The 21652-nt window shown below is 41.5% G+C and overlaps 1 protein-coding gene across 2 annotated transcripts in view; it reads left to right on the top strand.

Moving 5' to 3' along the window:
* Positions 1 to 21652, top strand: part of PRICKLE2 (prickle planar cell polarity protein 2) — a 209821-nt gene that overhangs the window by 55624 nt on the left and 132545 nt on the right. The window contains exon 1 of one of the 2 annotated variants that reach the window (XM_045025110.1): positions 8205 to 8388. The exons of the other annotated variant lie outside the window; for it this stretch is intronic. The gene's annotated coding sequence lies outside the window, so the exon portion shown is untranslated. Of the gene's footprint in view, positions 1 to 8204; positions 8389 to 21652 lie in introns of those variants that run through there. 2 annotated transcript variants of the gene reach the window in all.

The raw sequence follows: 21652 nt of genomic DNA, 5'->3' as shown, positions 1-21652 counted from the left end.
TATATCTATCCCAGAAATAACTCTCTCTTGCTAGCTTCCCGTAACCATAAAAGCAGTGAATATTTTATCTTTGGTCAAATTCATGCTGACAGCTTTTAAAGAATGGCATTTCTAAAGTGTACTGCAGATTAGCTGTGGACGTTGGTCTGAATTGTAGCTGGATAAACTGGGTTAGTGTTGAGACTTCAACAAATCATTGTGTTAAATAGTTTAATGCACTTTCTGGATCCCTACTGTGTTGGTAGCTTCCCTGCACCCCCAGCTAGTGGAGGGCTCTGATTCCCAGTTCAACTTCTGTCCTAACCAGGAGAGGGCTCCATAATCCTGGGAGCTGGCTGCAGAGGCAAGGCTGGGTAACGGGAATTCTGGTGCCGGCAGGAGGCCAGCAGTAGCTAGGGTGACCAGACAGCAAGTGTGAAAAATCAGGACAGGGGGTGGGGGGTAATAGGAGCCTATATAAGAAAAAGTCCCAAATATCGGGACTGTCCCTATAAAATCGGGACATCTGGTCACCCTAGCAGTAGCCAAGGCACGAGGATGCAGTGGTCTGGAAGCAGTAGGCGTAGGGATGACTGCATGTGTGGAGACCCCAGTACTTGGACTGTCGCCAGGGGCTGAGCTAGGAACTATTGGATGGATCTTCCATTGTAATTAAAATCATCATGGCGAGGGCATGAGTACTTCTTAATTTCTGGTAGCTCTAGCAAAGCTCCTCCTTTACTCAGAACATGTGACTATTTATGGAATCCTCCGCAGCCCGTCGGGCCTAGTCCTGGGAGTACCTAACTGAACTCTGAGCTCCTGGTACGCAGAGCACACGACCAGTACCAGCCATCTAGGAGGGGTTGGTGCTCCACATGGATCGCGTCAACAAGCAGTGGGTCCAGTTGTAGAATATGGGCTCCTCTTTTTAGATTTTGCCCTTTTCAGGGGATGAATGCTGCAGCTTGTTCTTTCCTTAGGAGCACCAGAGGCCAGTGGATACACTCAGAGAGCCCAGTGCTAGATGCTTGAGAGGAAGGTGTAAGAAAACCTGTAATGGATAACTATGGAGTAATCAGCCCACGGGTGAAGTTTTCTTCCTAACCGCCATCAGCTATTGGTTGGTTTGCATCCTGAAGCATGAGGACTTATAGCCCTTGTAAAAACCAGAAATAATGTTTGTATCCAGTGTAATGTAACTGCGCAGATTCTCATTATCTATATTAATGTCTAATCTTTATTAAGCTCTTGACCTCCATATTAGTTTGTAGCAATGACTGATTTGCAGAACAGCACTGTAATAGTTTCCTATCCCATTCCTCCACACGCTATAACATTTTGTTTGCAGTTTCAAATCACTGCTGTGCATGGACCAGAGTTGAGTTGCTGACAAAGATGTCCTGGGCTTTTCCAGAGTGGCCACAGTGGTTAGTTCTGAATGTGTCTCGACTCTTGCATCTATTACTAATAGTACATTGATTTGATAAACACAGCTAATCTAGCATGCCTCTATCTTGCTTGCAGGGAGAACGTTGTTGTGTGAACATTTACCTTCACAAGCAAATTCAACTTTGCTAGCTGATCTATTGTCTCAGTTCCAAGAACGGAACAGAAATCATCCATTTTATATATTCTAGCCCACAGGCTATCACAGAAGCATGATAGGAAGATCGTGTGTCTTAGATTGCAGTTGCCTTAACAGAGAGTATCTTCCGATGAATCTTTGGCAACTTGCCTCGGGTTACAGGCAATTGTCTGCATTGATTTTAATATTTCGTGAAATATTTACAAAGTGGTGCTACTCAGTATGGCTACCACAAAGGAGCTATAAACCTTGCTATGTCATTTTAACACCAAGGTCAGACACCTGGGATTCTGTAGCTCAATAGCATTTTAATATTGGTTTTAACTGTGATTAAAGCTTCCAGAGACAGGATGTCTTTTTCATCCGTGATAATAACCCGCGTGGCTTTAGAATCATAGGACTGGAAGGGACCTCGAGAGGTCATCTAGTCCAGTCTCTTGCACTCCGGGCAGGACTAAGTATTATCTAGACCATCCCTGACAGTTTGTCTAATCTGCTCTTAAAAATATCCAATGATGGAGATTCCAGAACCTCCCTAGGTAATTTATTCCAGTACTTAACTACCCTGACAGGAAGTTTTTCCTAATGTCCAATCTAAACCTCCCTTGCTGCAATTTAAGTCCATTGCTTCTTGTCCTATCCTCAAGGAGAACACTTTTTCTCCCTCTTTTATGTACTTGAAAACCGTTATCATGTCCCCCCTCAGTCTTCTCTTCTCCCGACTAAACAAACCCAATTTTTTCAATCTTCCCTCATAGCTCATGTTTTCTAGACCTTTAATCGTTTTCTTGCTCTTCTCTGGACTTTCTCCAGTTTGTCCACATCTTTCCTGAAATGTAGTGCCCAGAACTGGACACGATACTCCAGCTGAGGCCTAATCAGCACAGAGTAGAGTGGAAGAATTACCGGTACTTATTGTGTCATGATTACAACACTCCTGCTAATACATCCCAGAATGATGTTTGTTTGCTTTTTTTGCAACAGTGTTACACTGTTGATTCATATTTAGTGGCGTAACTGCAGTGATGAATTTGACCCATACAGTAAAACACGATGTTGCTTCCATAGAATTATGGCAGCCAGAGACAGAAAACACATGTGCCTGTCAGTGAAGGACTACTCCCTACAGTAAATGTTTAGGGGAAAGTCTTGGCCTCATTGAAGTCGATGATAAAATTCCCATTCATTTCAATGGGACTGGAATTTTGCCCTTAATGTTTAGCCTCATCTTATTTTTGTTTGTGATTAATTTATTAGTTTTCATAAAGAAACAGACTAAAAAATACAGATAGATAAATGATTTACAGCTTGTATATGTTACCAAATACTGCATGTTTTACAGGATATCCAATAAAGTTATGAAATTGCACCATTTTACAACTTGTCAAAGCTTCCCGGGACAGACAGTACAAAATCAGACAATATTATACAGAGGTAACATAGAATCATAGGACTGGAAGGGACCTTGAGAGGTCATCTAGTCCAGTCCCCTGCACTCCTGGCAGGACTAAGTATTATCTAGAGCATCCCTGACAGGTGTTTGTCCAACCTGCTCTTAAAAACCTCCAACGATGGAGATTCCACAACCTCCCTAAGCAATTTATTCCAGTGCTTCACCACCCTGACAGTTAGGAAGTTTTTCCTAATGTCCAACCTAAACCTCCCTTGCTGCAATTTAAGCACATTGCTGCTTGTCCTATCCTCAGAGGTTAAGAAAAACGATTTTTCTCCCTCCTCCTTTTACGCACTTGAAAACCGCTATCATGTCCCCTCTCAGTCTTCTCTTTCCCAGACTAAACAAACCCAGTTTTTTCAGTATTCCCTCATAGCTCATGTTTTCTAGACCTTTAATCTTTTTTTTTTCTCTTCTCTGGACTCTCCAATTTGTCCACATCTTTCCTGAAATGTGGTGGCCAGAACTGGACACAATACTCCAGCTGAGGCCTAATCGGTGCGGAGTGGAGCAGAAGAATTACTTCTTGGGTCTTGCTTACAACTTTCCTGCTAATACATCCCAGAATGATGTTTGCTTTTTTTGCAACAGTGTTACACTGTTGACTCATATTTAGCTTGTGATCCACTATGACCCCCAGATCACTTTCTGCAATACTCCTTCCTAGGCAGTCATTTCCCATTTTGTATATGTGCAACTGATTGTTCCTTCCTAAATGGAGTACTTTGCATTTGTCCTTATTGAATTTCATCCTATTTACTTCAGACCATTTCTCCAGTTTGTCCAGATCATTTTGAATTTTGAATTTTAATCCTATCTTCCAAAGCACTCGTGACCCCTCCCAGGTTGGTATCGTCCGCAAACTTTATAAGTGTACTCTATGCCACTATCTAAATCATTGATGAAGATATTGAACAGAACCAGACCCAGAACTGATCCCTGCGGGACCCCACTCATTATGTCCTTCCAGCATGACTGTGAATCACTGATAACTACTTTCTGGGAATGGTTTTCCAACCAGTTTTGCACCCACCTTATAATAGTTCCATCTAGGTTGCATTTCCTTAGTTTGTGTATGAGAACGTCATACAAGACAGTATCAAAAGCTTTATTAAAGTCAAGATATACCACGTCTACCGCTTCCCCCCCATCCACAAGACTTGTTATCCTGTCAAAGAAAGCTATCAGGTTGGTTTGACACAATTTGTTCTTGACAAATCCATGCTGACTGTTACTTATCACCTTATTATCTTCTAGATGTTTGCAAATTGATTGCTTAATTATTTGCTCCATTATCTTTCCTGGTACTGAAGTTAAGCTGACTGGTCTGTAATTCCCTCGGTTGTCCTTAGTTCCCTTTTTACAGATTGGCACTATATTTGCCCTTTTCCAGTCTTCTGGAATCTCTCCTGTCTTCCATGACTTCTCAAAGATAATCACTAATGGCTCAGAGATATCTCCTCAGTCAGCTCCTTGAGTATTCTAGGATGCATTTCATCAGGCCCTGGTGACTTGAAGACATCTAACTTGTCTAAGTAATTTTTAACTTGTTCTTTCCCTATTTTAATGTCTTCTGATCCTATTTCATTTTCACTGGTATTCACTACATTAGAAATCCAATCACCACCAACCTTCTTGGTGAAAACTGAAACAAAGAAGTCATTAAGCACCTCTGCCACTTTCACCCAAGCTGCCTTCCACTTTCAAATTCTCAACCAGTTCCTCCCTATTTGTCAAAATCACATGTTACGGTGGGTATAATAATACATAAATAAACAGACATACACAAATAGGTTAAAAGGGAAGGAGAGGACTGAGGGGTTGGGGTTTAGGAACAAGTGGAGAGGTTGGGTAGCATGAAAGTCTGGAATTATTTGAGCTATCTCAGCATTCTTTAGCCAAATGTATCAAGAAACAGGGTCCTAATTTGTACAAATTCACATAATTGCTTTCTGTGTCGTTAAGCTGTTCTTTCTCTGCAAACTCAGACAGGTCCAAATACCACTACTTTCTTGTAGGCCTAGGCCTAAAATCATGCTCTTGGTAATCATTGAAGCCCTCAAGAACCAAAGGCTTTGTGGCACAGTTAACCTAGCAAAGTAAGTACGTAACCTAGGACAGTGGCTCTCAACCTTTCCAGCCTACTGTTACCCCTTCAGGAGGCTGATTTGTCTTGTGTACCTCCAAGTTTCACCTCACTTAAAAACGACTTGTTCACAAAATCAGACATAAAAATATAAGTGTCACAGCACATGGTTACTGAAAAATTGCTGACTTTCTCCTTTATACCATATAATTATAAAATAAATCAATTGGAATATAAACATTGCACTTACATTTCTGTGTATAGTATATAGAGCAGGTCATTGTCTGTATGAAAATTTAGTTTGAACTGATTTCCCTAGTGCTTTATAGGTAGCCTGTTGTAAAACTAGGCAAATAGCTAGGTGAGTTGATGTACGCCCTGGAAGACCTCTGGGTACCCCTGACCTAGGATATAATTTTCAGCTGAGATTTGGTTATTGAAGCCAAGCACCAGTTTCACTCTTGTGTCCACCTTTTTCAGCTGCCTGACTGTTGGACGGTCCTGTAGCATATGCATCAGGCTTCCTTTTTCTTTATTACAGAGCCCACAAACATCAGAGGACAAGGCCCCCCCCCCCGCTTGCACAGACTCTGTGGCCTCCGATAGAACTGTTTGCTGTATCAGGTGTAATAATACGCTCTGCCATTGGGGTTCTTTGAAAAGCTGTGGTAACTCCTTCCTGTGCTTTCACAAAGAACTGCAATGGAGTTCCTCTTCGCTAGTAAAGCATACAGAATGGTATTGGCCTGGGGAGTTTATGAAGCATTTCCAAGGTTCCCAGTAGGTCTGGGGCCTCTGGCAGTAGCAGGGCATCTGGACCAAATTGAAATGGCAGCAAATGTTTTAGTTGTAAGTACTGCCACTCTGCTGAGGGTGGCAGGTCATATTGTTGTTTTACTTTTAGAAAAGAGACAAAGAGCCCCCATCCTTGACTAATTGGGAAATAGCTTTGTCTTATTTGAAAAGTCCCTAGAGATGTGGCTTTGGGACTTTGAGCCTTTGATGGCATAATGAGCACAGTTGTTCATAGCTATGCCCATAACTCTACCAGGGCATGCAATTACGACTAAAGAATATTGCTGGGAAAAATTAAACAAGAGAAACGATAGACCAAGGAAAATGACTGAGATGAATGTTTGCAGTTAGAATTTTGAAGCGAGCAATATGTATAATCAATAGGCTTGTGTCATGGCAGAGCAATTTCAAGGGCAACACTAATACATTGGGTTAGTCCTTTGACTTTTTTAACAATTGTTTATTTGTATTTTTTAAAATAAACTTTCCTAGAGCTTGTAAGCGCTACTTAGCATCAACCTCTTTGATATGCACAGTAGCAGATACACACATATATGTTAAAATCCTGCCCAAGCATATTGCTGAGGCAGTATTGTGTTGGGGTTTTATTTTTCCCCAGTTGCATCTGTGGTTTTTGGAAAGCTTGATTTTGTGTCAGGTTTTCCACCCTTGTAGAAGGAACCCCTCCCTCCCATGTGGTGAAATCTAACTCAATTTCTGTTAAATAACTAGGATCGATTACACTCGTTCTTGCTCTGTTGCTGACATGAGCACTCCTGACAATACCAGTAAAACACACATTCTTCACTTTCCACACTAATGAGCCATCCTGAGTTGTTATATTAAATCCATTTATGCTGTTTTTTATTTTTAGCCACCAAGCAATCCTGTTAAAAAATAGTAGTAAATGGCTGAGCTCTTGCTCCTTTCTTAGAAATACTATTTGGGAATCGTTCTGCCAATTCTGTATTACTGTGGGAACATTTTCTACAGAACTTTCAGCCAGTGGAAGAGCTTCGTATGTGGGGCGCTTTGCCAATTGTGCCTGTCATTTCTGGTTTAGTATTTGATTCTTCTTACCTATGTTTTTTCCCCCTTTATTCTTCAGAGTGCAGCAGGCATTTCTTACACACCAGTTCATCTGCAAGAATGAGTAATCCCTTCCCCTGCAAGGATTACTGAGTGAAATTCTGTTACTTCTATTATGTAGGAGATCCGACTAAATATGGCCCCTTCTGGTCTGAAAATCTATGAATCTACAAGATCCTGTTTTTCTAAAAACCGGGACTATTCAAGAAAACTACACTTCTAATGTCATGTAATATCTTTAATATTTCTGCAAATCCAGTGCCCTTCCCTTTAAAATTGGGTTTGTCGGCTGCTTTTCTTCCTGAAAACCCCACTTCCACCAACACACTTTTGCCAAAAATAATTGACTGCTTAATCCCATACTAGGGACTGGTCAGAAAGTTCAGAATGCCCATCCCTGAAAGTCAAGCCCTTAGGATGTGTGTCTGTGCTGCAGTCATGGGGTGTGGTTGCAGTTTGAGGAGACCAGGGGTCGGCAACCTTTCAGCAGTGCTGTGCCGAGTCTTCATTCATTCACTCTAATTTAAGGTTTCGCGTGCCAGTAATACATGTTAACGTTTTTAGAAGGTCTCTTTCTATAAGTCTATAATATATAACTGAACTATTGTTGTATGTAAAGTAAATAAGGTTTTAAAATGTTTAAGAAGCTTCATTTAAAATTAAATTAAAATGCAGAGCCCCCCCAGACCGGTGGCCAAGACCCAGGCAGTGTGAGTGCCACTGAAAATCAGCTCATGTGCCGCCTTCGGCACCTGTGCCATAGGTTGCCTACCCCTGGAGTAGACAAACCCGAGCTAGCTTTAATTTAGCTAGCTCAAGGCCTGGGGTAATGAAGATGCAGCAACTTGTGTGTTCACACTTCATGGTCTAGCTCCGTGAATAATTATCCAAGCTCCTAAGTGGGTTTCTACAACTAAATTAAAACTAGCTTGTTTATATCTACGTGATCTGCAGTTATACCTTGTGATTGCAGTCTGGACATGACCCTCAGTTTGGCCACTCAGGAATTGAAGTACCCCCAAATCACCATTCACTTTCAAACGTTTTGGGTCACAGCATTTGTTTCGCCCAAGTAAGATTTCTAATGGGTTTTCATTTTAGGTGACACATCGGCATTTTAACTTGCCAAGATTCCACTGCAGTGTACGTATCCCTCAGCAACAGGTATCCAGGTAACCATGCCAATGTTGTTCCCCAGCAAGGTGACTGGAACAACTTGTTTCTTCAGTGGGCAGGAAGAGCAGTTCTGCAATTTCTGTACAGTTTTCACACTCCTGCTGAAATTGGCATCTGAACAATACGGGTTTCTGGTTCTTGTCACTCAAAGCCCGGCACCTTCCAAAGCCGATAAGGCATCAGATGTTCACCCACAGATCAAGATATTCTGACCTGTCACAGGTAAATTTGATTAAAACTATTTTTAATTAGTGTTTAACACTGAGATTATGCCACATAGGATTGTTTATTAAAAATACTTTCCAAATGATTTCTGTCTTCTGATATTATTAAATGGCTACAGAAACATAAGTGTCTGGAAGAACTCACCAGAAACTCCTTATATTTAAAAGAATAAAATATGAAGCTTAGAATAATTTACAGCTATATGTTGGGTGTTAATACTTTTGCTTGATTTTAAAAGACAACCATCTTGTGGAGCTATTTGTGTAAATAGAAATATTTACCTTTTATAAAGAAATTCTCTCTCTCTCAAACAGTTCTTCCGCTGACCATTTGTAAATACTCTGTTCCCACAAAGGACTGGCGTGTTCTGTCCGAGCTCAGATACATTATAACAATAATAATATTGGGCTTCATTCTCCATGACCTTGGGCCATGTGCAGACATTGACCAACCCCAGAGTAAAATGGACCATTTTTGATTTGCATTGTATGCCCGTTGTCCAGCTGTAATTGACTACAGAAGGTCATAGTCAATAGAGAACAAAGCCCAGAATTTATACATCAGGAAACACTGCCACATTTTTGTACTATTACCTGGTGAACCTGTCTTTTTAAGACTATGTCAGTGGAAAGTCAGAGCAAATTAAGCAAATAAAGCACTAAAAAAACAAGCAAAGTCGCATGATTCCAAAGGGAGGCCTGGCAGTTAAAATAGAAAATACCTAAAATATGTAAATTAAATAGTTTTCAGCCTTTTTTTAAGATGCAGGGGGAGAGAGCTTGCGGTGGTTGCTCCAGGGGTATATGACCAATACTACAACGAAGGCTGTATTGTCCTTTAATTTTAAAAGCACAACGGTGCAACCCCTAAAATGTTGATGATGTCATAGCATGGGCCTTGATTCGGCAAAGCCCCTAAGCACATGCTTATGTGCCATTGGCTGCAATGGGGCTTATGCATTTGCCACAAGTTAAGAATGTGTTTGAAGTTTTACTGACTATGGGGATTGGATTAAAGTTAAGCACATGCATCAGTGCAATAGTGAATCGGGGTCATAGATAATAGCCAAGAGTTGACTTATGTCGAGTCAGGTCCCTCGTTATCAGAGAGAGTCAAAAAATTCAGCAGAGACTTCTTATCAACCCACCACGTGATAGGTAGCCAGAAGGAAACCATTTCACAGGCAAGTCTCATCAAGGGAGGACTTTTGCCTAATCTGTTTTGAGTCAGACACTTTATGATCTTTGCCCAGTGCTGTAAACTGGCACCGAGCCAGGCTTTATCAGTCAGTTCTACTTCCCACTTTCAGGTGTCCTCAGCCTCTAGAGCTGTGAAGGGGAATTGTGGGGTACTTATAAGTTGATTAATTGCATGATGTTGGGGTGGGGCTTTTTTGTCTTCACAGATGTGGCTAGGAATATTCTGGAGTTTTGACTACAGAGGTTTTTCAGTGAAAATTAATAAAAACTCTGCGGAGTTTCCATTTTGGGATTGCATATTTGGAAGCTCTTGCGTAGCCATTCACTGTCTGGTCTGCATGCACTAAGATCTTTCACCATGAACACTCTCACATTTGATGATAACCTCTTATAATAGCCCACGTAGCCTTTTTGCAGCAGCTGACCTTTGCAGCAGGCTCTGAAGTGATAATAGCTCCAGTTTCCCCACACAGTCAGTGCTCGTTTGTTGATGTGGAGATCTGCAGTCTTGGTGTAAAAGATCAAGGAATGCAATTCTGACTCTTGGCTAAGGTGCATTTTAGTTTGAGTCTCAGCAGTGGGAGCTGGGCAGATCATTGTCTCTGAAGCATGTGTGCACAGATGGGTGAGTATGGGCCAGATTTTCCAGCCTGGCTAAGCAGTGCTCAATGCAAGACCAGGAGGAGAAGGGAAAGACAAAGGCAGTTGTAGGTCACATTTACGCCTTTCCAGTCTCCCAGGGAAGATAAGCATCTGATCCAGCTGCCAACACCCGTGTATCCCTGGGGCACATGGACACCCCAGTCGTGACCCCTTTCCACCATCATGCCCCCATGTCAGAGGAGAAGTAGGCTCTGGCTCTGTATGTAGCGGGAATCCTCCACTAGCTGGATTTGCAGAGCTTTGAACTGGGAGACACATGTGCAGATCTGTATACGTTTATGCGTGCATAGTGGGTGCATAAAATAAAGTTATACTGGGGTATCACATGTTGAAATAGTGTCTGTCGTTTGTAGGAGAGCTGTGAAATTAGAGACTTTGCCACCACTAGACAGCTTTGCTCAGGAGCCTGATCCAGTGAGCTGCTTAGCACCACCTGCAGAGTACCTGGTACCTTCTGCTCTCAATGACAGCTGAATGCATTCAGCGTCCTGCAGGATGAGCTTAGCAGATTTTAGGATCAGATTCTGCAGGTGGAAAAAAAAGAAAAAGAAAAAGTGGTAGGACTAGGTCCTGCTAACATTCTGGTTTTGCTTTTAGGAACTTTAAAACTGTTAATTTATATTTAAAGAAAAAAGATATAAAATAATCCCCTGCCTCATCCCCAGATTTAAATGTCTGTGAGTCTCAGCGTGGCAGAAGTGTTTCCCATGGGAGTTATTTGGTTAAAACCCCACGTTTACACCCCCCCCCAGCTGTTATATTTTAATATTTGACTGTGTCTCCTGAATAAGACTTTGAGCAAAGCTGAATCCCGAGAAGTCACTGCATTTTAAGTCATAACACATCGCTGGAACATTGCAGCTTTAAAATGTCTGGTTGCAGTGCCTTTTAAAACAAAGATCGTAAGCCTGAAACAATGATACCTACAAATTCTTAAAGGGTATTTAGGCAGTGGTGTATTCATCCTATACAAGGAAAAATAAGCAGGGTGTGGTGGGAGCTGTTTTTTTCTGTGTTGGGGAGGGATTGTTTGGATCAGAACTTCCACTGGATTTAGGTTGGGATTTTTAAAATAGCCTAAGGGATTTAGGTACCCAAAGCACTGGGTGTTCAGTTAAAGCTCCATTGCAAACTCCAGCCTTAAATCTATCTATCTATCTATCTATCTAGAAATTCAGACAGACCTTCAAATAACAAATAATACAATTACAGGAAAAGAAATTAAAAACGAGAAAGAAAAGATTTGGGTCAACCAGATCTGAGCTTCCTAAATGATTATTCCATATTCTTTCAACAGGATACCAAATGGGTTATAAATTAGTTGAAACATTTTGATTTTCTGAATCTTTCACGTGTGTTTTCAATAGGGAAGGTGCCATTAGTTAAAAGAGAGTTCTAAGCGTCTCTCCTTTTCTTCAATATAAGAATGACAGTATCTGGCAATGGGGTTTGTTTTTTGTTTTGTTTTGTTTTGTTTTAATATCAGCTAGATTACTTAGGGAGAATGACTTCAGAGTGACTAGTGAAAATCAACTTTCAGTAGTAATGTCTATTAAATCAATTAGTTTTTTCCTCCCAATATCTAAAGTGGTTTGACATTCAAAGAATTTGGGATTAATTGAATCACAAGTATTATCGAAACATAGATTTGTTGGTATCAGAAATACTTTATGTAATTTTATTAATATCCAGTTAATATCCAAAAACAAAAATCAGGTCTGAATATATGAGGCTGATTTTGAGGATTTAAACTTTTTTTCCTTATTTTAAATCAATCTTTGATATTTAGTTCTGACAGTCAATTATTTTATTCCTACATGTGATACAAAACATTCTGTTGGCTTCCCTATGTTACATTTAAGTAATTTAATATATTTTGGAGGCTATATAAAGATTTGATGATTGCCTTGTTTTGAAGGTTATATGAAGTGAGAAAGGATGCAATATTTTAATAGCTGAATATATTTATAGTCTTGTTTGAGATAAACCAATAGTCCTCTTGTAGGCTGGGAGTTAATACTAATGCATTTTCTCTATTTATATAATCAAGAAAGTGAATATTTTTTCTATCTATGGTTTCCAATAAAATGCATTTTAATCGATTTCCTCCTGAGTTGTATAAATATTTATTTGAGAATAATCTGAGTATTATCCATAGCTTTGTTTCATGTAACAAATGACTTAATAATGTGAAATGTTATTGGATTATTTTCCAAAGATTTAGGAAGATTCACTATTATAACAGAAATATTAAATGACATTGTCCCTTGATAAGTAACCAGGAGGGTAAAACTGAATTGTTGAGTGAATTTTGAATTGTTGAGTACCTTGGCTTATAATGAATGCTGTAGAAGGGCAAAGATTGGGGAAATTAACTTTGCCTTGCAGTTTTGGAAGCTGTGCCTTTTTCTGTGTTTATTCACTGATTCTGATTTTTCAAAAATATTGCATCAGAAATGCTGCTTCATGGGTATGAGAACTCAAAGGCATTATAACTGGTAACATGCTAAATTTATACACAATCTGAGTTACAATGACTGTTTGATTGACTCTGTGTGACCCACAACACTTACGTTTCAATGGGCTTCACCTGTGAGTGTTGCCCTTGCATAATGTTAGAATTATTTTCTGCTAGGTTGGAAGTCAAAAGATTTATACAATCTGAAGAGAATATTACACACTGATTTCACTCCTGGAGATTTTATGCTATCAAGGCTCCATATAACAAGGCCTGTTTGGAATGTAAGAGGAACAGCATGAGCCCAATCTAAAGCTGTGGCGTGTGTCCCAGCAGCATTGGGTCTATCTCTGAGAGCTCCCACACTTTCACTTACATCCTGCTGTGGGTGCTGGCTACCTATGAGAATTTAATTTACTTGGATATGAGGGTGAACTCTTTCATTAATGCAAAGCAAAGGTGCTGAGGGAAGGCCTGAGTGAAGTGCCTTGGCATTAATGGTTTCATTTTGTGAGCACTGGAATTTTACATGATGCAAATGAAGCTGCTGTACCTTGAGTGGTTTCTCATATTCTCCTAAGGTTATTGCCTGTGCTCAGCTGACCCTTTAGCCTCCCACGTTTTTGCTGCAGATGAATATCGGCATCTGATGTGGAGTTTGTAAAAGCTGCCTCGTGACTGTGTTTCAAAATGGAGAACCCAGGGTTTTGATCAGTCTCTGGTGTTAGTGTGGCTAAAGGAATTATGCCACTAACAATCATGTAATACTCTAGGGACACAGGAAAGGAGCTGAGATATGTAAGAAAGAGAAGAATGCAACGCAAACAACTGTGTTGATTCTGAAAGAGAAGTGCTCTGGTATACCCTTTCAGAGAGGAGCTGCGAGGTGAAACTGGAATCCATTTGGAATAGTAGATCCCTAATAATAGATCACTGTCATTCAAGCATCATTGCCTCTCTTCTGAATGGCTGCTCTCTGCTTTTGATTATCATGAATTAGATAGTACTGCAGGGTTCCTTGCTGAAGGCAGTTTAATTCACAAAAGTGCTTCCAGAAATATTTAATCCTGCCTCAGTGCAGGGGACAGACTGGATGATCTCTCAAGGCCCCTTCCAGTCCTACATTTCCATGATTCTGTAAAAGCCAAGTCAATGCTAAGCTTCCTACTGATTTCAGTGCACATGAGCCTCTATTTGTGTTCAGTTTCAGAAAAATAAATAAATACACCATGTCTATTGGTCATATCTCTGTTAAAAGCTGTAAAACAATGCTGAGGGATTTCTAACCTTTCCTCAAAGAAACTAGAACATCTCAGATTTAAGGTGACCTCACTTAGTTTGGGATACCTTGATACAGGTACCTCCTAACACTGGAGAGCTTGAGAATTTTACCTCTTGAACCTCTAAGCCAGAGAGAGTTCCACCGTTTTGGCTATCAGTATTCCTAGAAGTCTTGCCACAGACACAGCGCTTGTAAGTATTGCATCACAGCATAAGGCATCGGCTCATGGTGTGACATAATTCACAGTTTTCCAGGTGGCAGCACTTCTAAGAATGACCCTCAAAATGCTATGGAGTGGCCATGTGATAAGTCAGACATATGGGAGCTCCTCAGAACTACATATTGTCCTTTATCACAGGCTACGTGACATTATACAGCTGTAGAGATTACAATGGGCCTCGTAATGTTACCCAGTGTGGCGGAACTCATGGTATAAATACTTACATCTTCCTGTTCGTTCATGCATTCCATTGACTCTTCGCGCCTGGCCAATATGGGCACATGTAATGCTGCACCCGTGGGTGGGTTGTTATTAGTGGGGATTGAGTCTGGGACTTCTGGTTCTGAAAGCATGAACTTCTGCTGCCTGAGTTGCATGACCCAGCTCTATTAGCTAAGCCGGTATTAGTCTTTTCAACCTCTACTGAGCAAGAAAACTGCATGGCCATCTTTAGCTTGTCCATTTAATAAAATGGGCTTTAGGCCCTAATCCAGCAAAAGATTTAAGCACATGCTTAACTTTAGGCACTTTTAGTCCCACTGAAGCCCCAGTCTCTATGAGAAATAAGTTAAAGATGCCTTGATGAAGCTTTCTTGGTCTACGAGGACTTGGAGTTTCAGGAGGTCACAATTTCACTGTGACTTTTCCTTTAACTTTGCCCACTGGTCTGTTACATGTCCATCTCTGTGCCTGATCCAAAGAGCGCATGAGTCTGTTACAACCTCCAGCTTCAAAGTGCTGGTTCAGGTTGAGATGAAGAAATTCGTGGATTTAGCTCTGAAGGTCTCCAGCGCAGATCTTGATGTCAGGAGAAACGGTGGCTGTCCCACGTGGTCATAAGCCATATGCGAAAGGTCAATGAAACCTCAGTAGAATATGGTACTTGATTCTGCAATGTCATGGTGCAAAATGTCCTAACTTTCCATTGACCTCAATGGTAGCTGAAATGACTCGGCACTTTTTAGTTTGTGTCCAAACACTGTACACACCTCCAGTCAGGTGCCATTTTTCTGGAAGTGTGACAAACAGCTGGAAGGCACTGGAGAAATCATTTTTTATTCAAAACAGCTCCAGGGTAATGTGCATTAAAAATGGTTTTCCGTGCATTGGGAAGCTGCTAGGTCTGTACAAATGCATGCAATTTTATTTTTAAACAAGTACATTAAAAATCAATAATGATCTCATTAACGTGCCAATTGCAACTCCTACTGTTCAAGAGTATTTAACTGCTTTCTTCCACTGTAAGTAGCCATTTGTGTATTCTTCCAGGGGAGCCGTAATTAAGGAAAGATGAGAAATGAGGGGAGCTTGTGTAACTGGAAACTGTTATTATTGACTCAAACAGAAAGCAAAGTCCACATGCTAGTTTTGAAGCATTCCATCTCTGCAGGAGTTCCTCCACTCAAGCATCCAATGTTGCCAACCCCAAATGCTCAACAATCATCAGGCAGGCCACCCAAAATCAGGAAATGGCTTAAAAATCAGGAGACGTAGTTCATTAAAAAAAGAGAGAAAATTTGGATTCTTTTCACTTGCCTTCTGGTTTTTGAGCCTGTAGGGCTTATGGGTGAAATCCTAGCCCCATTCAAGTCATTGGCCTTTGGCTGTATTTTCAAGCTTTTCTCCATTACCAGGAGGACTAGGAAATTAATTTTTTAAATTAAGATTCTCTTATAATCCCCTAACTCCAGAAGCTGGGGCTTCAAGAGAGAAACACCAAATATTGCAAGACTCTCACTAAAATCGTACGAAATGGCAATACTGATCACTCACTACACTTTTCCTGGCCTTTCTTTCTCTCTGCGATTACAGGGATAGAGATCATTCCTTTCTATGCGATTTAATTAAGCCACTAGACAGTGCTCTTACATTGTTTTGATCTTATAGCCTACTTACCACTATTATGTGGAGGAGAGTGTTATAAAAAAAGTGAAAGGTTTACTCCTTTTTTCTAATGAGAACCAGTTATCTATTTGCAGTAGAAATAACTACAGAAGATATAAGTAATCATTGGTATTATTAAAGCTGAGACCCAGCTACAGTCATCTCAATTGAAAAATTCATACAGGAGCCTTCTATTTACAAAAGATCAAGAATTTCTTTAGGGTTTATTATATACTCACAAAAGAGTTCAGTTGTCTTTAAGGGAAATGCGAACTTTGATGTCTAAGAAATGTGTTTTTAAAAAGTCTGTTTCATTTTTTAATTCCCATGTTTCTTTGGTTGTTCCATCTCCTTCTTTTTTTGTCTTTTTATGATAATATCTTGCTTTCGCATCCACAGTTACACACTAAACATGATCTAAAGCCGAGAGTGGTTTATCATGAAATGGCGAACCGCAGCTGTGCTCTGTGGTGTAGACTATCAAGATAAAAACAGTACATGATTTTTAGCTCTCGTAGTGTTTACGTTTGGTCCCAGAGGTACTCAAGAGTTTTCGCAATGTGCCTCTACAGTGCAGGCAGGGTTTCAAAAAAAGAAGAAGAAGAAGAGTGCAGTATCTTTTGAAATCTATCTAGGATCTTGCTTACCCTGCTGGGTTTAATTTTAGAACACAGAGTTTAGGGGAAAAATGTTTTTGGTATGTTGCGTTCTCTGTGTAATCAAATCCAGAAAAAAAGCTGTTGTGGGCATCGTTCGTTAGATTCATCTACACGGGCAAATTCATGTTTCCGTTTTAGTTTTCTAAAAATCCTGCACGAGCGAAATGTATTTATTGATGGTGCAGATCTGATGTCCCTGATATTGTTACCCATGATGTGGAATGGTGGGGGGTGTTGTATGGGCAGCACAGTATGTATTTGTGTTTGAGGGTGGTTTAATACTGATAACTGTGGGTTTAATCACCGTGAAAGTGCCTGGATTATGGGATACCTAGAAATAGGACAGAAGAAATAGAGCCTATTCCCTTCCACAGCTTCCAAAACCCAAGACATGCCCAAACAGACTCCACTCACAGCTTTTAAAACTCCTCTCTCTGTCCAGTGTCATGTTCCCTCAACTACCTTCTGGCTGCCGCCCCCTCCCCCGTGACCCCTTCCCCCCCAAAAAATAACCACACTCCTTCACCGTCACCATCCTCCTGGGTGAAAAACCTTCCTGCACCCTCAGTGACAAGTCCCCCCTCATCCATCCCCCAGAAGTAGCATGACCAGATGTCCCGATTTTATGGGGACAGTCCCGATATTTGGGGCTTTTTCTTATATAGGCTCCTACTACCCTCCACCCCCTGTCCTGATTTTTCACACTTGCTGTCTGGTCACCCTACCCAGAAGTCTCCCATGTCCCCCTTGCTTGTTTGTGATCCTGATTTGTGCCTTGTGTCGATTAGAGAGTAGAATCCTCCCATGGCTCGTTCCCCGAAGTGGAGCACTGGGAGCCGGAACACTCTGTAGAGCCCCTCAGTCCGCAGAAGCCCACTGCTGCGCCCCTTCAGAGTGCAGCCCACTACTCACGCCCCCTCAGGTGGCCGGCCAGCTTCACCATGGAGTGCATGAGTGGGGAGGGGCGGGACCAATGCTCTAGCCCTCCCAAGCCCCTTTTTGGGCACTGAGCATGCCTGGCGAATAGGGATGAAAGGACGGAGCAATCCATCGGCACAATGACCACGACTGTGCCTGGCCCTGGTCCAGGCCGTGGGTTATGGAAGGCAGGCTCTTGTGTTCTCCTCCTTCCCAACTGTGCACCTTGATAAGGGGCGGCAGAGACTTTGTGAGCACCCGGGGAGAGGAACCTAAACACTAAATAAAGGGTCCTACTGTATCAATAATGATATTTTTTGTATGCAGACTGTCATCCAGCCACTAGGTGTCTCTGTGTGCTGTATAGAATTCCAGAGAGGATGGGCTCCCTGGTAAACAAGAGAGACAAAATGGGAACTCAAGCTCTCCGGAAGCCTGTTAGCGTGTTTTGGTAGGGATAGCTGCTTTATTTAATAAAATGCCTCCTGTTTAAAAAGAGTTGTGATTCCACATACCATGATGATGATGACATGTGGAGTTGAGTGCGTAGAAATACATGTGAATAACTTAAGCATGCTGCTGTGATTATGTAAGCATCAGCAAACTGTAGTGAGTGCACATGCAGAATACCCAACTGGCCATTTGCATGGGCAGCTGCAGTAATTGCTTGTACAGAGTTTGTGTGTGCAGTAATGAAAATCTGGTCCTCAAGTGTGGTGGTAAAAAACAAAAACAAAATTGCTTTGTAAAAGATGGCCCTACAGTCTTTGTCATGGGCGTGTTTTACTGTAATGATACATGATGACAGGTAAGTCAGAATTGGAGTGCTCAGGAAGAGAACTCCAGTAACTGTCACCAATAGAGCCCAATTAGATTTCATTTCCCTAATTCAAGAAACAATTCCTGTCATTGTAGGGTCCAGTGAAGCCAAAGAAATGGCAGAGGGAGAGAGAAGTAAGGTGTCCTAAACACAAGGAAGTGAAGGCTCTTATTTTTCATAATCTGACACATTAAAAATGTAATGTTCTCGTTCTGTTTGGAAGCATTTTAGCTGTCTAACTTGCACGTCTGTGTGGTCGTACTGTGTACGTTCTTCTGTATGTTAACACGTACCCTGGAGTGATGTCTTGTGAGCTACTCTGGTAATACAAAACACAGCCGGCGGGTGGCCTGGACTGCGTTGCAAAGTGGAACCGTTCTAGCATGCCTGCCCTAAAGGGAAAGAGACAGGCCCCACTGCCCAAATTCATTTACGGTATTTGAGAGCCTGCTCAGAATATGTTACACACAACACACTCCTGCTGGAAACAGCTGAACAGTTCATCACTGCGAGAGCCATTCCATTCCCTGAGAAGGCATTTTCAGAAGCATCCACAGACAGATCCCTTGGAATGCTCGGCCAGTTGAGCGATTTAACTAGCTGAACACAGGCGCTTTACAAGCGACATTCATAGGTCTTATGGCTATTTCTTATAGTGCCACCTAGGCAGTAGTGTGTGGGTCAGGACTGTAAAGCTGAACAGTTCTAGCAACGAAGCTCTGAGCTGTATCTCTGCTCATTAGTCCAACCTTTCATTACAGTTGCCTATTTTAAGAAATGGAGAGGTCATGTCAAGGCATGTTCCTTCTATTATTCCAATGCAAATAATGAAACGACTGTGACAGAACGAAAAGAATAAAGTGTGCTATACAGAGCTGTCTGGGAAAGGCAGTTTTAAAAACAATAGGCCGGATCGTCAGCGGGTGTAAATTGCCTAGCTCCGTTGACTTCTACAGTTCACACCGGCTAAGGATCTGGCCTGTGATGTTGATCAGTGTTATCCGGTTTTCACAGTTCAGAACTTTGCTGGAGCTCTTCAGAATATTTGCAAATGGAACAGACTCTTCCGGATAGAGTCCTGAACCTGCTCCCATGGGGTCAATGGCAAAACTATGTGATTGCAACGTAGACAATGCCCTAACTCCTACAACCCCACTATAATTTCAGGGAGTAGAAGTTGGCATTCCTCAGTGCTGGGCTTCATTTCATAGCTTGGGAATTACACTAAATAATTGCGCATGTCTGCAGTGGCTTTGACCTACAGGCCAAGATATGTGGTGTATTAAAATAAATATTGTTAGCTGAAAACTAAGCTAACCCTTAGCAGAAAACAAATAAAATAAGCAACTTAGCAGAGCTCTGAATGGCTTCAAAGGAGCTGAGATCTTAAACATTTTTACAAGTCTTTTATGATGGTCTCAACCACCTTTTATCTGGATCAGTTTCGCCATCGTGACTACATTGGACTAATGACGTCTGCTGGAGGGTGCAGAACTGAGCATTTGCAGGAGTTCCTGTGGTTACAAGCAGCTATGGCTTTTCATGATTTCAGCAGACATTGTGTTTCTTTCCTCGCCATCCCTCCCCCCGTGCCTCCTGGTCTTAAGGCCAGAGCTGAATTTTCTAAACCTAGTCACCTACTTGATCTGCGTGCATAATTTCCATCTGCGTAAAAGGAAGTGGCACAGACGCACCGAGAGGAGAATGTTCCTCTAATTCGGGGGTTCTCAAACTGGGAGTCGGGATCCCTCAGGGGGTCACGTGGTTATTACGTGGGGGGTTGTGAACTGTCAGCCTCCACCCTAAACCCACGCTTTGCGTCCAGCATTTATAATGGTGCTAAATATACACAAAAGTGTTTTTCATATATAAAGGGGGGATCGCACTCAGAGGCTTGCTATGTGAAAGGGGTCACCAGTACAAAAGTTTGAGAACCGCTGCTCTAATTTCTCTGTGCTCCTGCCTCCCAGAATGATTGCCTCCACGGTTTTACAGTCGACATCTTCCCCACAATGGAGGAGAGATTTGTCTGCCTGGAGACACTGTGTTGAGGAGCAATGAAGTTTAGGGCTCTCTGAAGCCTCTAGCAATACAAAAGCAAGCAGTCAGCATACAGCTGATAAGTGTTGGCAAGAATTTGCTCCCCTAATTATTCTCCCTTATGCATAGATAATTTTAATATAGTTGCACTTATCAACCCTGCTGTTATCGGAGTTGCGAGGACTGACCTGCTAATCGTAACCAAAAATTAATGGAAATTTGAAGTAGCCGAGGCAGTGGTCTCTGAAGTGCTCAGAGAGCAGCTTCAAAGGGGAATCGAAAAGTGAAGCAGCGTGTGTTGCCCTTACAGCTGTAGATAAAGTGACCCAAGGTCAGTTACCGAGTTGCTTGCGGCAGGAGGCAAGAAATAAAACTGGAGGAGTGTAAATAAGAGGTTAAGAGCCAGATCCTGGGAGGTGCTGGGCCCTCTCAAGTCCCCATTGAAAACAGGTCAGCAACATGTAGAAACCAGACTCCTTGGTTTAAAAAAAGAAGGAAGTGCGTACTTTGCAAGAGTATGGGGGTTCTAGAAAGAGAAGCACTTCAGCAAGACAGGCCAAATCAGTTCCATTGTTACCATCCCCATAGGGGTCACAGCCTCACGTGATGTGAATTGGAACATCGCAGTTGAAGTGAAGTGACATCAAAGGATCCATTCACCTGTGGATCTGGCAGGTTATTGCCCAATAGCACTGTGAGTTTATGTAGCTACTTCACAAAGCATTTCTCATTCATCTTTTCAGAGGGTTTCTTTAAAATGTCATAGATCCATTTTGACTGTAGAGATAAAATATATTATCAGTACAGAGGACTCACAGAGTCCGTAAATAATGCTTTTATGTTGGTGAGGCTAAAAGAAAGGACTGATTAGCTTGTCTTAAACATCAAAAACGTGGTTTGCATGTGTCTGAGTGCCTGTACACACATCTCAAAGAGAGAGAGAGATTTTTGAACATGATGTTTTTGAATCGTAGTTTAGCAAATTGCACTTACATAGTTCTGTCATGGGCACATTCAGAATGAATTTATAGATGGATGTTTGGAGTACTGGCTAGAAGATAAATAGTTTTATAAAATAGGAATAAATTGCTTATATGTGCAAAATAAAAATGGTTCAA

This window comes from Mauremys mutica, chromosome 7, assembly GCF_020497125.1.
Source record: "Mauremys mutica isolate MM-2020 ecotype Southern chromosome 7, ASM2049712v1, whole genome shotgun sequence".
NCBI lineage: Eukaryota > Metazoa > Chordata > Testudines > Geoemydidae > Mauremys > Mauremys mutica.
This window is presented reverse-complemented; position numbering and strand designations above follow the sequence as displayed.